Genomic DNA, 15,292 nt, shown 5'->3' with positions numbered 1-15,292 from the left:
AAACCTAGGGTCGGAGAAGTATCTTGAAGGCCTTGTGATTCTTAATTCTCATGATGTGATCCCTGTTCATAACCTCCAGGTATGCAAAAGATACCTTAGCTAACAAGCAGACTAAGTACAAATAAATCTGAACCAGTCAAGGTTTTTGTGACCAAGGGGTTTGAGACATTGATGATGGAAGGGAGGTACGTTTTAATGGATGGAAAGCCTTCTTTTGCCCAACACATTCATACAGTTTAAGTTTCAGGGTCCTTAACTTATACAGCTTACATCCAAGTTTCTAGGAGAGGCTCTAAAAATGTGTTCACATGGTCACCACGAGTCTTTGTAAGGTTTGAAAAAATAAGATGTTAACCAAAGACTTTTTGGTTAAGGCAGCTGTCTCTTCCCATTCCAGTTTTTCTGTCCTGCTTTCCTCCATCAGATGGTGCTGATGTGGTCATGAGTGTCATGAGTGTTTCTTGGACCTGGCTAGGGTGAATCTGGGTTCGGCAAGCATGTTTTTTAGTTCAGTGGGTTATATCAATGAGGTTTGCAGACACATTTGTGTAGAGCTTGGTTCCTGGCAAGGTTCCAGCGCAGTGCTGGGTCCTAGGCTTCCTCTGCCCCACCGTGCTGACTCTCCTGGTGTTGTGCCATAAAGATACAAGTCAGAGGTTCTGTGCAGTGTGAACAGGCCCCACCACAATTGGCAGTGGCTATATGTGGCCAAGGTTTGAAGTGTGTGGAATCAGAAGTTAGTCTGTGAAAGACTCAAAGATTTTTGAGATTATGGCTACCAAAGGGGAAACATTGTGGGGGAGGGATAAATTGGGAGGTTGGGACTGACATATATACACTGCTATATGCAAAATCGATAAATATCAATGACCTACTGTATCGCACAGGGAAATCTACTCAATACTCTGGGATAACCCATTTGGAAAAAGAATCTGAAAAAAAATGGATGTATACATATATGTTTTAACTGATTCATTTTGCTGTACACCTGAAATTAACAACATTGTAAGTCAACTATACTCCAATAAAACTTAAAAAAAAAAAGAAATTAGTCTGTGAATAATTCTGTAACTTTTGATTTGTATGTAGGAAATTGAGTTTTCCTTCATGCTTAGTCATAATAGAAGTTCTGTCCAGTCAAGTATGTACCTGACAATGGTGTGCCCATAATGACAGATGCACCACACATTTTGTCTTTTTGGATAGGAATTTCATGAAATGGAATTTGTCAGAATGCTTGTATTTATATGGCACAAACCTGTAGTGACACTACCCAAAGCAAGGATATCTGTTTGTCTAGTTACTGATGTTTATGCATCTCAACTATTAATTTTAAAAATCAATCAACCATCCTAAAATAATGACTGATTTATTTTTTGGTTGTTTATATGAAAAGGCAGTCTGAATTACATAAGGAAAAATAGAGGGAAACAAAATATTGTGGAGATTATCAGGTGGTTCACTAAGAAGAATATCGTTTCTGTGGATTTTAGGATATTTGTGGTACTTGTCAGCTTCTTGACACCTATTATTTGACATGATTTCATTTCTTATTTGAAGTAAATCAATATTTATGACTTTGAATCTATAATTATGTGTTTTTAAAAGTGATTCCCATTGTGGCTCAATGGGTTAAGAACCCAACATGGTCTCTGTGAAGAGGTGGGTTTGATTCCTGGCCTTGCTCTGTGGGCTAAGGATCCCGAGTTGCCATGTCTATGGCTTAGGCTGACAACTGCAGCTCCAATTTGACTCCTAGCCTGGGAACTTCCATATAGTAGGTAGAAAAAGAGTAGAAGCACTTAACGGGAGGAAGTTTGCAGCGTGTCCTAATTTATCACAGAGGATGCAGGGCCCCCCAGTGCAGCAGGGCTCCCCTGGTCAATGTGCATTCTGACTTGGCTAAAGATAATGGGGCAGAGTCCTGCCCTGAAGGTCAGCAGAACATATATTTCATGATCAAATCTTCATTTAAGAACTTTGAAGGAGTTCCCAGAATCTTTCTGTGCCTCCATCTCCTTATGCATACTATTGGGTTTAAGAGCATAAGAAGCTCTAGAGGTCATTTTGCCACTGATTGAGTGACCTCAGAGAAAGACACAATTTTGCCAAGCTTCTGTTTCCTCATCTGTAGGAAAAATAAGGAAATAATCATCCTTACCTCAGAGGTTTCTGTAGGGAATCAACTGACATAATAATTGTAAAGAGCTCAGCACAAGGCTCGGTAAATGGTGAGTGCTCATAAATGACTGTTACTATTTTTCTTTGTTAAAAAACCCACAACTGTGTCTGCCATCTGCCTTGCTCAGAGAAAATGATAGAAGGGAGAAATCATTAAGTAGCATCAGAAGAAAAAGAAATAAGACTGAAATTGAAATGCACGGTAAGTGCCGTTAAGTTCATACACATGAGTGTGAACAGTCGGAAAATGCTCATCTGTAGTTGCAGGTTGCAGGACTTGGCTTGTGTGTGTGTGTGTGTGTGTGTGTGTGTGTGTGTGTGTAGGTATGTGTGTGTATAGGTATGTATATATTTATGTGTTTATATTTGTATATGTGTATCATGTATATGTGTATGTGTTTGTATGTGTGTATTGTGTGTTATGTTGTATGTGTGTTCATGTGTTATATATGTGTTATGTGTGTTGTGTGTGTATGTATGTGTGTAAATGTATGTAAGTATGTATGCATATGTATTGTATTGTGTATGTGTGTTGTGTGTGTTATATGTGTATCGTGTGTTGTGTGTATGCTATGTCTGTGTGTGTTTTTATGTGTGTATATCATGTGTATGTGTGTGTTATGTACATAGGTGTGTTATATGTGTATCATGTGTGTTATGTGTATGTGTTATGTCTGTGTGCGTGTATGTGTGTGTTGTGGGGAAAATGGAGCGTGGACAGGGAGGGCCAGTAAGGAGAGCAGCAGCAGCCATGCCAGGATGCCAAGTTCACCATTGTGGCCTGACTCCTGCTGCCCCTCATATGGCACTTGCAGAGCCATAACATGGAAGCTGGCTTGGACTCAGTGCTGTGCTGAGCCTCAAGGCAGGTCAAGCCCCTGGCTCCCTCCCCTCTACTTAACTAAAGTTGGCCCAGCAACCTCCATATACCATCCCATCCTTCAGCCCTGAGGATGCTATGATGTTCTCAGATGTGGACAAAATAATGCCCTCACGACACTGGCGCTTGTGTTAGGAGATGGGCAGAACGGAAGAGGTTGAGGTTTGGGTACAGAGGAGAAACTGCCGCAATGAGATTTTCTACTCTTCCTAGGAAAGAGAATGCAAATGAATACTTTATCTTCAAAGTCTGATAACTCAGTTTCATCAATAGGTTTACCACTTTTTGAAAACGTCGGTCACTTGAAATTCAAAACAATTTTGAGTGAAACACAGAAGTGTGCTCTTCTGCGGTGCTGTATGTGTGTGTAGACATGCATCATGATTAACCACCTCCATGCAATTCCCCATTTAAGCCTCATGATAATCTTCCAGTCAAGAATCATTTCAGTGTCCACTGTTTATATATTAGGAAACTCATGCTATGTAGCTAAAAGAATTACCTAAGATTACCCGATGGGGCCAGTAACCTTACCTTCCCACAAAGAATACACAGACACATATGAATAAAAACTTCGAGTCTGAACACAGCCTTTATGTGTATGAAATGATGAGAATAATTGTGAAACAGTAACTTTTTCCTTCCTCTGGTGTTTCTCTCTTTCCCTTCAGTGGTTAGAGCAGGGAATCCAGCCCCTGACTCAGAAGGGCTACGTGAGGAGGCAGAAGGCATCCTCTGGCCTTCCTATATTTGGTTTCCAAGAGCCCAAATCTTTGGAGAATATGGATGATTCAGGGTATGACGCCAGCTAGTGGAAAACACAGAGACAGAAAGATTTCCCTTCTAGACTTTGAAACAGTTTCTTTTGGGATCGTGAGGAGGAGGGACAGAGGACAAGTTAGCCCTAAGGGGACAGTGGCTGAGAATGTGTAGGGCAGCCAGGGAGAGATAACCTGAACCCGGGCAGGGAATTAGCACTCAGGCATGTGGGACAAAGGGTGGCTGAGCAAGGTTTCTCCTGGCCCCAACATACGAAGAAAGCAGCAGCAAGTTCCTCTCACAGAACCAGCAGGGGAGCCACAGGCCTGAAGGTGCCAGGTGGACAGCTGGCTGACAGTTTGTCCGTGGCCCTCTTTGTGGCACAGACTGCACTTGAAGACTTCATCACAGCCTTCAAGTACTTGCCACAATGTCGAGAAGGAAGGATCCCATCAAAAGTCCCCAAGTTATAATTTCCACCATGCTGATAGAGTGAGGTCTGAATGTAGAAATTAAGTCGAATTTTAGAAAAATAAATGACAGCTTGCACATCTTAAGTTGTAGACTGAGATTTAAACCCACCATTTTATCTTAAAAAACAAAACAAAACAAAAACTGCAGTGGCAGAACTTCACATCTGTGGTTCTTACTTACAGAACATGGCAGACTCTGTTTCTCCAAAACAAATCAAAGGATATTTTTCCATCCCCTTATCTGACCTCTACTAAAAGTTTAAAACTAGAAAAAGCCATCAGATAGAATCGTGTGAGCTCTCCCTCTGGTGAAACCTCTCATTGTCCAGATCTCAGATATCTAAAATTTAGTGCATTCCAAGGTAGACATTGCATACTGGTAGCCTTATCTCAAAAGCAGAACTGACATCTAGAAAATATAGGGTGCTCAGTTTTACTATCTGTCCTCTTAGGCATTTTGAACTCAAAGTTTCCTAATCCCAGTGACAAAGAACATAGATGTCTCTGGAATGGAAAACAGATCCAAATGATTGGTTAAGATGATCCTGCACATATAGTGTTGGTTAATATTTTTTTCATGATTTTCCTCAGTTAAAACTCAGCTCTTTTTTTTTTTTTTTTTTGCCTCAAAATGAGTCTGATAAAGTCATTGCTTTTCTTTTTCAAGGTGCTATAAGATGGAACTATACATATAAGACAATTATTGCATGTTGGTGCCATTTACTGTCTCTCTCTGTTTTGTTTTTTTTTTTTTTTGTTTTGTTTTTTTTTTTTTTTTTTTTTTTTTTTTTTTTGGCTTCTCAGGCAAACACATCATTAGTTTTTATGCCTCTATGGTTTTGGTCCTGCTGTTCTCTCCACGAGGAACGCTGTTCTCTTCCCCTTGGTCCTGGTAAATTTCCCTCCTGCAAAGTCCTCGTTCCCCCACCCCCTGAGGGGCCCCTCACCCCCCTTTGCTTCCATCTTGTGTGAAAGACTATGTGTTCACTCACCTTCTAGCAGTGACTCACTCCCATGCTGGAGTCTTTGCACTTCTGATGCTGCTGCCTGAGACGCTCTTCCCCGTTCACTTCTGTGCCTTCTTCAATTCTTTTTGCAACGTCTGTCTTCCTAGAGAGGCTTCCTCTGACTACTCACATTAAAAGTATACCAGAATCTGGGAGTTCTGTTGTGGCTCAGTGGTTAACAAATCCAACTAGGAACCATGAGGTTGCGGGTTCGATCCCTGGCCTTGTTCAGTGGGTTAAGGATCCGGTGTTGCCGTGAGCTGTGGTGTAGTTTGTAGATGCTGCTCGGATCCCGAGTTGCTGTGGCTCTGGTGTAGGCCGGTGGCTACAGCTCTGGTTCGATCCCTAGCCTAGGAACCTCCATATGCTGTGGGAGTGGCCCTAGAAAAGGCAAAAAGACAAAAAAAAAAAAGTATACCAGAATCTGAAAAAGAATGAATATACATGTGTGTGTGTAACTGAACCACTTGCTGTACACTTGAAACTAACACAACATTGTAAAGCAACTATATACTCCAATAAAATTTTACAAAAGTATAACTATTCTCATTCTTCCCAATCTCAGACCTTTCTCTGTTTTATTTTTTCTCTTTAGTGCCTATTATTTTCAACCATACAATGTCTTTCACTCATTTATTTAGTTCATTGATGGTCTTCCCCGCTCTCATGTAAAATGTCTGACTATTGTATTCACTCCTCACAATCCACAATACCTGACACATAGTGACAGCTCGATAAATGTCTGTTGAATGAGTGAATGACTGCAGGACTACACTACTGCAATTACAGATCTACCCACTTATCTATATCCTTTGCATTCTCGCATGTCCTTTAGCAGTTAGCGCTGAGCTGAGTATAGACAGAGCATCCACAACTATTTACAGAGGGAAAAAAATGCATGGAAAAACTGAACTACCATGCCTTTCTTACAGCTGAGATAGGATGGAAATTTCACCCTAATCCATAGCATATTTTTGTAATATCATAAAATAACAGTATTTCCTGGGCAATGGAGGCAGATCTTTTTTTCACTAGCAAGCAGATTACTTAAAAATATCCAGAGAGTAGTCTGAAAACATTATTTGAATACTTTTCCCCCATAAGGCAAGTCATGAAATTCCACTCTAAATATTTATTGAGTGCCGAGTATCTGTCAGGCATTATGACAGGCACTAGGCATTATACAAAGTCGAAGAATTTAAATTCAGCCCCACAGTGGACTGAAACAATAGAAAAGACTGGAGAGTTTTACTTGAATGTCTCTGTTTGTGAACAATATGTCTAACTCTAGAAATTCAAGCCCTATACATTGCTGCAAGCGAGGAAAAATAAAACCATAAAGTGAAATTCAAAACATTAAGAAAAGAGTGGAATCTAAAAGAGAGCAGCAGTTAAAGTAGAAATAAACCAAGTGAAACTGAGTTACACAAGAAGGCCATGCCACCTTGTGGGTACTGGGAGTATTTAACCATTCTCCTTGTAGAACTAGAGAAAGAGTGGCCAATTAGAGAGGGAGCCATTGGAAAACATTTCAACAATTTTTTATGGTAAATAAAACACATGGCAATTCTTTTTTGATGCTGGAACTGTTGAAAGCATTTTTTAAAATCAAAATACAATACATCTTTAACCACTTTGATGAGAGAAATAAACCATAGGCGATGACGGATGCACTGTTTTTTTTTTTTTAATTTTAATTTTTTATTTTTTGTCTTTTTGCCTTTTCTAGGGCCACTCCCACAGCATATGGAGGTTCTCAGGCTAGGGGTCTAATCGGAGATGCAGCCGCCGGCCTATGCCAGAGCCACAGCAACGCGGGATCCGAGCGGCGTCTGCAACCTACACCACAGCTCAGGGCAATGCCAGATCCTTAACCCACTGAGCAAGGCCAGGGATCAAACCCGCAACCTCATGGTTCCTAGTCGGATTCGTTAACCTCTGCGCCATGATGGGAACTCCAGAGGATGCACTGTTTTAAAACAAAGTTTATCTTTATAAATGAACTTGAATAGCTATTTAAAGATTCAGGCATGCGCTCTTTCCTGCTTTTTCTCTGAACAAGCGAGGTAGATTATTTAAATGATATAGATTATTTAGGCAAAAATATTCAAACAATGAAACCAGCAACACATATGCTTTGATATAATGTCCTGAAGAATATCCAGAGATTTAAATGCCTGCATAAACTTGTACCAATATATAGCTCAAAATTTAATTAAAGATATTATGTAATGAGAAAAATGCCTTTTTGGAAACATTAAAAGTACTAGCCATGAGGTTACCGCATGTTTCTCTTGCTTGTAGATAAATCTATTTTTGTGTTGAGATGATAATTTTGGGACAAAATAAACATTTGTCTACACTAACAGGTCTATGATGTTACATAAGTCTTTCTAGAAGGTAAAAAATACAATTAATTATTCTTATAGGAAGAATTGTCCCTGGTCTCAAATTAGAATCTTAGAATCATAAACTTTAATACTGGAAAGTACCTTAAATGAGGCAGAGAGACCAATGACTCATTCTAATGAATCCTTAGGCAACTAAATTATTTCATCTCCTGTTATTCTTTATTTGAGAAATGACCAAAAATGAACAAAGAAAAACCCTCCTGTTGGCAAGTATAAAAATGTAACAAAAGCAGAGTAACTGGTATAATTGGATGCTAGGGTATTAGAGATTATTGAATGCAGAGCTTCCTAAAGATATGTGTTGTATTCTATTCCCAAAAGTTATTAAGATGTGTCATTAGGAAAAAATTCTTTAGGATACACTGTACTAAAGTAAAGCTGAGGTCTTTAACTGCAGAACTTTTCATAGCCTTTACCATGCTAACGTAAATTTGGAGGGTATAGTATGCAGCATTTCCCAATTTATTTTAATTTATTTTATCATTTTACTTCTGCAGACAATTTCACAAGTCTAAGGCACAAATTTTGAGAACTCTGATCTAAGCCAAGGAATTGACACCATATTGGTATGCAACTTGCTCAACGCACCACAACTAAAAAATGGCATAGACAGGCCTAGATCTGAGTTTATTCTAATCCCTAAATTTAGTGGCTTGTTCTTTGCATGGTGTCACACTGCATTCATCCTTTCCAAATTGTTACAATTCAAAGTGACTGTTCTGAAAAAAGTAAACCCGTTAAGAAAAAAACTCACTAAAAATCTCTTTTCACAATTTTATGTTATACTGTATATAATCATTGACCATCAGAAGACCCAACACCTCCAACTCTGCCCCACCCCTAGAGCTGCAACTTCCCAAAATGTCATCTTTGTGGTTTCCTCAAAGTGAGACCACCAGATAAGAATAGTAATACAAATTAGTTTGATCAACTATAGTGTTTCTGCCTTTCTTAGGTTCAAACCCAGATGTATAGTCAAATTGGTTGGCTTTAAAATGTTCATTTTGAGAAAGTGTCCTTGACTATAAATGAGTGATTCAAATATTTAGAGAGAAATTTTCATGCTTACTCAGTGATGCGAAAAACCATGACATTTACCCAAAATAAGTCTTCATATGCTCGAGCTCTTACTTTCATGTGGAAGAGTGGGTAGAAGGGGAAGATGTGGGGGTCGTGGGGCTGAGTAGAGCAAAGGCATGCTTTTCTCAAGATCATGGAGCAAAAGGGTGGGTGAGTACAAAGACATATCTGCAGGTCTTTGGTGATTGAAGAATTGTCCTGGAAGCCCAAGACTCATATGCAGATGGCTCCAGGATGTCTTGGAGGGTAAAAAATGGCTCTCTAGTGCATTGGGATCCTGTTCTGGTGGAAATGTTCATTCAGCTCTATTAAATAAAGTAATTTTTATTGCTTTAGAAGATTGACACTCCTGTTGTTCTTTAGCAAAAAAAAAAAAGACACCCTGAACTTGATAAATCCCTTCAAGTACCAATGATATAGAAACCTGGAAAGTAGGAACCTCCTGCCCAAACACCCGTTTTCAAGATCGCTCCCATCCACAGATGCCATTTATCCCTCTGAGGCATCCTTCCTTCCTCCTCTTGTTCTCTGTATGTTTTAGACTAAAGGAATTCAGGATTATGTTAGCAACATGACTGGAGTAGTTAAAAAAAAAGAAACTAAATAAAAGGATATTTAAGGCTCTCATTTGGACAAATTGGGCCTTAAATCCCTGCTATTGAGGAAAGGTTGTGGTTTTGTTTTATTTTAATGTGTTGTAATTGTCATCCTAATAGAATGCATTAAAGTAGACCATTGCTCAGTTTTCAAAGTATATTTTTAGAGCTCCTGTCAACTCAACTTTTTATTAAGATGATGCAAAAAGAAATAGAAAGGAGAAGTACTGAATATTAAATCTTTCTTCAGCCCACTGTCTGATTCTCTTAAGGTCTGTGCTGATATTTTTAGGCTTTGAGCACATATAAAATTTCATGGCTGTTTTAATATACATACAGGCTTGAAACAGATGAAAGCTTCCATCTGAGTGATATAGATTCCCACTCCCACACGCAGGACTCAGACAAAACACATGAAACTAAGTTTAACTACTCCAGAGGAAAAAAAGCTAATTCAATCCTGCCAGGATCTGAAGCTGAGATTCTAAGGATTTGAGGCTTTTTAAATCTGTTCTTTAGCTTTTTAACACACTTCCCTCTGTGAAGAGCTCTCACATGGAATCAATCCCGGGACTTGTCTGGTGTCTGCAGAGTGAGCCTTCATTATTCCACATGGATGTGATCTTGGAGACCATGATAAACAACAGAGTATGAAGTAAGTGAGCAGAGAAGTTTGTTTTCTGGGAGGAGGGGGCAAGGTCCTTCAGAGAGGATTAATTTCTGTTCCTGGGTAAATGAGGAATCTACAAAGACATTAATAACATGAAAATGAAGAGTGGTGACCTTCTTTCCATATGCAGTTAAACTACAAAGGAAAGGAGGGGACAGACTTTTATTGACAACTTATTATGTACTATGCACTGTACAAGGTGTTTTTTTTTTTTTTTTTTTTTTTTTTGTCTTTTTTGCCATTTCTTGGGCTGCTCCTGAGCCGTATCTGCAACCTACACCACAGCTCACAGCAACACCGGATCCTTAACCCACTGAGCAAGGCCAGGGATCGAACCCTCAACCTCATGGTTCCTAGTCAGATTCACTAACCACTGAGCCACGACGGGAACTCCAAGGATTTCTTTTTTTTAAAGATACTTTATTTAATTTTATGCCAGGAAACTTCATACGTGAGTTTCCCATCTTTTTCTTTTTTACTGTAATTGATTTACAGTGCTATGTCAAATTCTTCTGTACAGCATAGTGACCCAATCATACATATTATTTTTCTCATACTATCTTCCTGTCTTTTTTTTTAAACAGAGAAAAAAAAAAATGAGGGCTCAGGGCTTACATATTTTGCCCAAGTCTCCGTAATAACTAGGAGTGTCAGAATTTGAAAGACCCAAATCCAGTTAGAACTTTAATACCAATTCAATTTATTTCAGCAATGGAAAATTCCCTTTAATCTATATAACTGGAAGGGACACAAAACCTACCTACATAGCAAACAAACAGTTGCTCTACACTTAGCCATTATTCAAATCTTGCACAACTGTTCCAGCCATTGGGAAGACCCTTCTGAATGAAAACATGTATGTTTGAGGTCTCAGGTTGAGAAAAAGATCTTGCCCTTTTTATTAGTAAGTCAAAACCCCATCATGTTTCTTTCTTTTTTATTTTTAAGGTATAATTGACAAATAAAATTATAACCTATCATGTTTCCTAAAAGGAAAATAAAACAGTCAGATTGCCACCTCCATCCCATTCAATACTTCCAATGTCAAACATCTACCAATTTCACTTTTGTTATGAAGTTCAATGGCTCTTTGCAGACTAAGGAATACACTGAAATGGTTTGAGTCCAGGCCCATTGACTAAAATGCTACAGTCTTGTCTCTCTCATTAGGAGAGTGACCATTCATGACAATATGTCACATGAGGATTTTCAGAAGAAATCTCAGTGCGTATCTTTTAACAACCTGTAACCTTAATACGGTATTTGATAAACTGCCAAATGTATTGTTCGCCAAAATGTACTTTCCAACTGTCAAAAAAGAAACAAAAACTCAACCATTCATATTTCCAAACTTGTTTTCCTGCGCTATTGTTTTCAGTTGAGTCCTTGTAATCATCAAACAAAGGCTATTTGTCGCTGCACTCTATCCCCTTCCTTCCAAATATGGGGAAACAATTCTCTGTTTTCTATGGGTCTATTGTGTTTCTGCACATCTTGAAAGAGAAGCATTGACTGACCTTGGTTCCAGACGGTCTTTTCAAGGAAGCTTGTACCACAAACAGGCTTTGAATATAGAGACAATGTCTAGATTCAGAGCAAAGAGCAGGTTTGCTTAACAGCTTTGGAAGATGGAAATAATGTCTCCCTCTGGAACAAAGGGCAGGTATACTTACTGACTATTATAAAAGATTTTGGTTCCCTAAGCTCAGAATTCCTCGCCTGTAACATAACCCCCTGTGCGTGCACCCAGCCCACTTCACCAACCTGGGTCAACTAATGCTAGAAAGAACTGGCACAAAAATGCCAGTACTCTGACTACTTCTATTGCTGCGAGTAATCAATTGTTCTTTGTCTCCGATCTAGGAGTTTTGTGTCTTCTACCAGCATCTACACTACTGTGGCAGGCTAACATTTTTGCTTGAAAGTGGGGTGAAATAACAGACACTTCACAGTGTTTGGCCATTTAAGAGATGAAGATGGGAAGCCAACTGGGACATGGCAGCATGAAGAAGGAAAGGTGGTAGTATCACAGGTCAGTTAAAGGGACTTAAGGAAGTCCATACCATCAATAGTGAATATGTCAGCCAAATTGTAAATGTTCCTTCTCGTTATTGCCTGTTAGGAGGAGGTATTTAGAAAGTGGTTGAAGACTGAACACAGGAAGCAGTTCAAAGATGACTGCCCAAACACTGTTCTGATTGTTGCTAACTCTCCTCCAGGTCACGGGGTCAAGGATAGGGATGGTAGTGCTGTGGCGAAGGGAGGACTTCCTTTCCAACCTGACGGGCAGCCTCTGTTCCCCCACATTGGAACAAACAGAAGATGTATCATGGTGTGCTCCTTTTAAGACAGAAGTGGCAGGGACATAGGACTTACATTGAACATAAAAGGAGAGAAAAGGTTGACCACATAGTAGAACTTGGCCTAATATGCTTAGGATATCAGGAGGTGGGATGCATAACATTTATCAAGAAAGAGTGACAACAGTTGGCCTATCCATTGGCTTGCTCACACTCTGCTATCATGCCTACCTTAAATCTCTTTGGAGATGACAGTAAATGTTTCAAAGGTTTTTTTATGATCAGGTGGATAAAAAGAGGCCGTTGGCCTTTTCAGGGAGATTTCCCCTAAGAAAGACTCCCAGGAGAATTGGGGGGTTTTTTGTCCTTCAGGCTTTACAATTGTTAAAGATGACCCACTAGAGAGTGATAAATGGACCCAAAGAAATGTACATAAATTCTTGGGTCAGTATTGTTATCCTGGAAAACTTCCCTAGTCCTTAGGATGAACATGGGCAAAAATTTAAGATGTTTTCTTGGTAACAGCCAACAGTTTCCCCAGAGTAGGATGGATCTTCAAAGGAAGTTGATGGTGTCCAGTCAAGCCAGAATCACCCAGCCATAGCAAACCTTGTAGCCCCAGCTAGAAAGCAATATGTCTGTGGCTGCAGAGTCAAGAGGTCCCCAAAATGTAAATAGAAGGTACCAGTAATGATGGACTTGTCACTTGACATAGGGCTTTTGGTAAGGCAAAATCATGAGAAATTTTTTTGGTGGGGCCATTAATTCAGTATAATGGAGATAATGTCTCCTTCTAGAACAAAGAGTGTAAATATTTATTGCCCATTGTAAAAGATCCCAGTTCTCTATGTGCAACAGGCTCCTTTCCTATAATATAACCCGCTGACCTAAAGTTGTGACCTGGCCCTCTTTGCACCACTTTGTCGGAATTGGGGCTCCAAGAACTGATGCAAAAATGCTGGTGATCTGGCTTCTTTTGTTGCCATGAGTATTAAAATGTCCTTTGTCTCTGATGCAAGAGTCTTGTGTTTCCTATCAGCATCCATGGAATTGTGACTTCCATTTGTCAGCTTGCAAGAAAAGGAAACTCTCAGATTCTTCACCATTTTTGACACCAAATTTATGACCTTCTGTAAGGATTTAAGAACTTAAATAGAGGAGTTCCCATTGTGGCTCAGCAGTAAAGACTGTTATCCATGAGGATGCGGATTCCATCCCTGGCCTTGCTCAGTGGGTTAAGGATCTGGCATTGCTGTAAGCTGTGGGGTAGACCACAGACGAGGCTCAGATCCTGTGTTGCTTTGGCTGTGGTGTAGGCCAGCAGCTACAGCTCCAATACGGCCCCTAGCCTGGGAACTTCCATCTGCTATAGGTGCGGCTCCAAAAAACCAAAAAAATTTTTTTAATTTTTAAAAAAAGAAGAATTTAAATAGACACACATTTTATGTGTGTTTTCTGTTATTTGGAAAAACATTTAAGATAGGAAAAAACAATTCATGAAGGTAAGCACAATGACAAGGGAGGAAATAACCAAAATACCACTGAGTTTGATTTAAAGCTTTTCCTATTGCATTGCCTGAGAACCCACTGAGCCTCCCTATTGAAGATTTAAAACTTTGATTTGTAAACCAAAGTGCTCTTGGGAGTAGAATACACTAGGCCACCAGTGGTCATTCACAATTGGGGGTAAATCAAAACAATCCCATCTCTCTGTTTAATTGGAATCATCACCCAGAAACAGTGATAACTTGAAGATTCAGCAAGTCTGGTCCCTGGCATTCTCTGTGTCCCAAAGAGAAACACTTGATCACTTTTTGGAGGTGAGTGATTTGTAAATTTGGACAGTCTCAACATTTCTTATTACCTTCAACTTCACTTTTAAAATATTGACATAATCCGGGAGTCTAATTTTTAGAAGTTTCAATAAATATTTGTTGCTTTCATTTGAAAGACGGATATTAAGAAACACGCTGACGAAGTTGAGGTAGCCAAAGTTTTATGAAATTAAGTCCATGAGTACAATTGCTAATTGAGTCAGTTAACTTTTTTTCAGCTGGGTATAAATAAAATACAGTATTGCTTAGATACTTTGAAAAATATTGCTGGAAGGAATAGGTGCATAGATCTGTCATTCAAATCATCATTTTTCTGTAACTGAGTGGTAACAAAAATATACTTCTTTCAGATAATTAAGAAAGACAGTCTGTAAGATTAAAACAACAGAGCTTTGCATATAGTGGACTTTAGTAAATATTTGCTAATTGGAATTTCAATTCAATATGGTAGAGAGGAAGACACACTGGATCGAGTTCTAGGTTCAAATTATCTCTTAAACACAACTTTCTCTGAATGTTTTGCTCTACCAAAATAAAGTGACATAAAATTTCCTTAAGTCAATGTTTTCCTTGAGCCTACCTACAATATTTTGTTGCCCAATTCCTTTAGCTTTGCTGTGGAGTTGATGCCTGCTACATCAGTAGCTAAAAATTAATATTCTCCTGATTTTCAGGATCTCTCCACCCTATTTTTTTTTTAAATTGGCAACACCTGTGGCATATGGAAGTTCTCAGGCTGGAGGTTGAATTGGACCTGCAGCTGCAGGCCTATGCCACAGCCATAGCAACACTGAATGTGACCCACGTCGGTGACCTACGCTACAGCTTATGGCAACACTGAATCCTTAACATACAGAAGCATGGCCAGGGATTGAACCTGAATCCTCATGGATACTATGTCAGGCTCTTAACCCACTGAGCCATGAAGAGAACTCTGTCTCTACCCTATTTTTTAAATATAAAATGTGAATATCTATTCAAGACAAAAAAGTGATATATGTATGTACTTAACATATAAATATATTTCCACATAAGATGACTCTCTTCTCCTCTTAGTTTAAGTAGCACAAATTGGAAGAAGAGTGTACAGTTATCAAATA

At 39.2% G+C, this 15,292-nt stretch overlaps 2 long non-coding RNA genes across 2 annotated transcripts in view; one reads left to right on the top strand and one right to left on the bottom strand.

Moving 5' to 3' along the window:
- The window catches only part of LOC102166782 (uncharacterized), a 93,745-nt gene extending 87,573 nt beyond the window's left edge, over positions 1-6,172 (bottom strand). The window contains exon 1 of the long non-coding RNA XR_014803753.1: positions 5,286-6,172. This is a non-coding gene — a long non-coding RNA (uncharacterized LOC102166782). The remainder of the gene's footprint in view (positions 1-5,285) is intronic.
- LOC146403379 (uncharacterized) overlaps positions 1-15,292 on the top strand; it is a 38,871-nt gene that overhangs the window by 8,142 nt on the left and 15,437 nt on the right. The window contains exons 2-5 of the long non-coding RNA XR_014803754.1: positions 9-79; positions 2,310-2,383; positions 9,907-10,042; positions 11,921-12,089. This is a non-coding gene — a long non-coding RNA (uncharacterized LOC146403379). The remainder of the gene's footprint in view (positions 1-8; positions 80-2,309; positions 2,384-9,906; positions 10,043-11,920; positions 12,090-15,292) is intronic.

Source organism: Sus scrofa, chromosome 5 (assembly GCF_054392235.1).
Source record: "Sus scrofa isolate SSC_HxYL_T2T_F1_AM1 chromosome 5, Sscrofa_HxYL_maternal_Yorkshire_Landrace_v2.0, whole genome shotgun sequence".
In the NCBI taxonomy this organism is placed as follows: domain Eukaryota; kingdom Metazoa; phylum Chordata; class Mammalia; order Artiodactyla; family Suidae; genus Sus; species Sus scrofa.
This window is presented reverse-complemented; position numbering and strand designations above follow the sequence as displayed.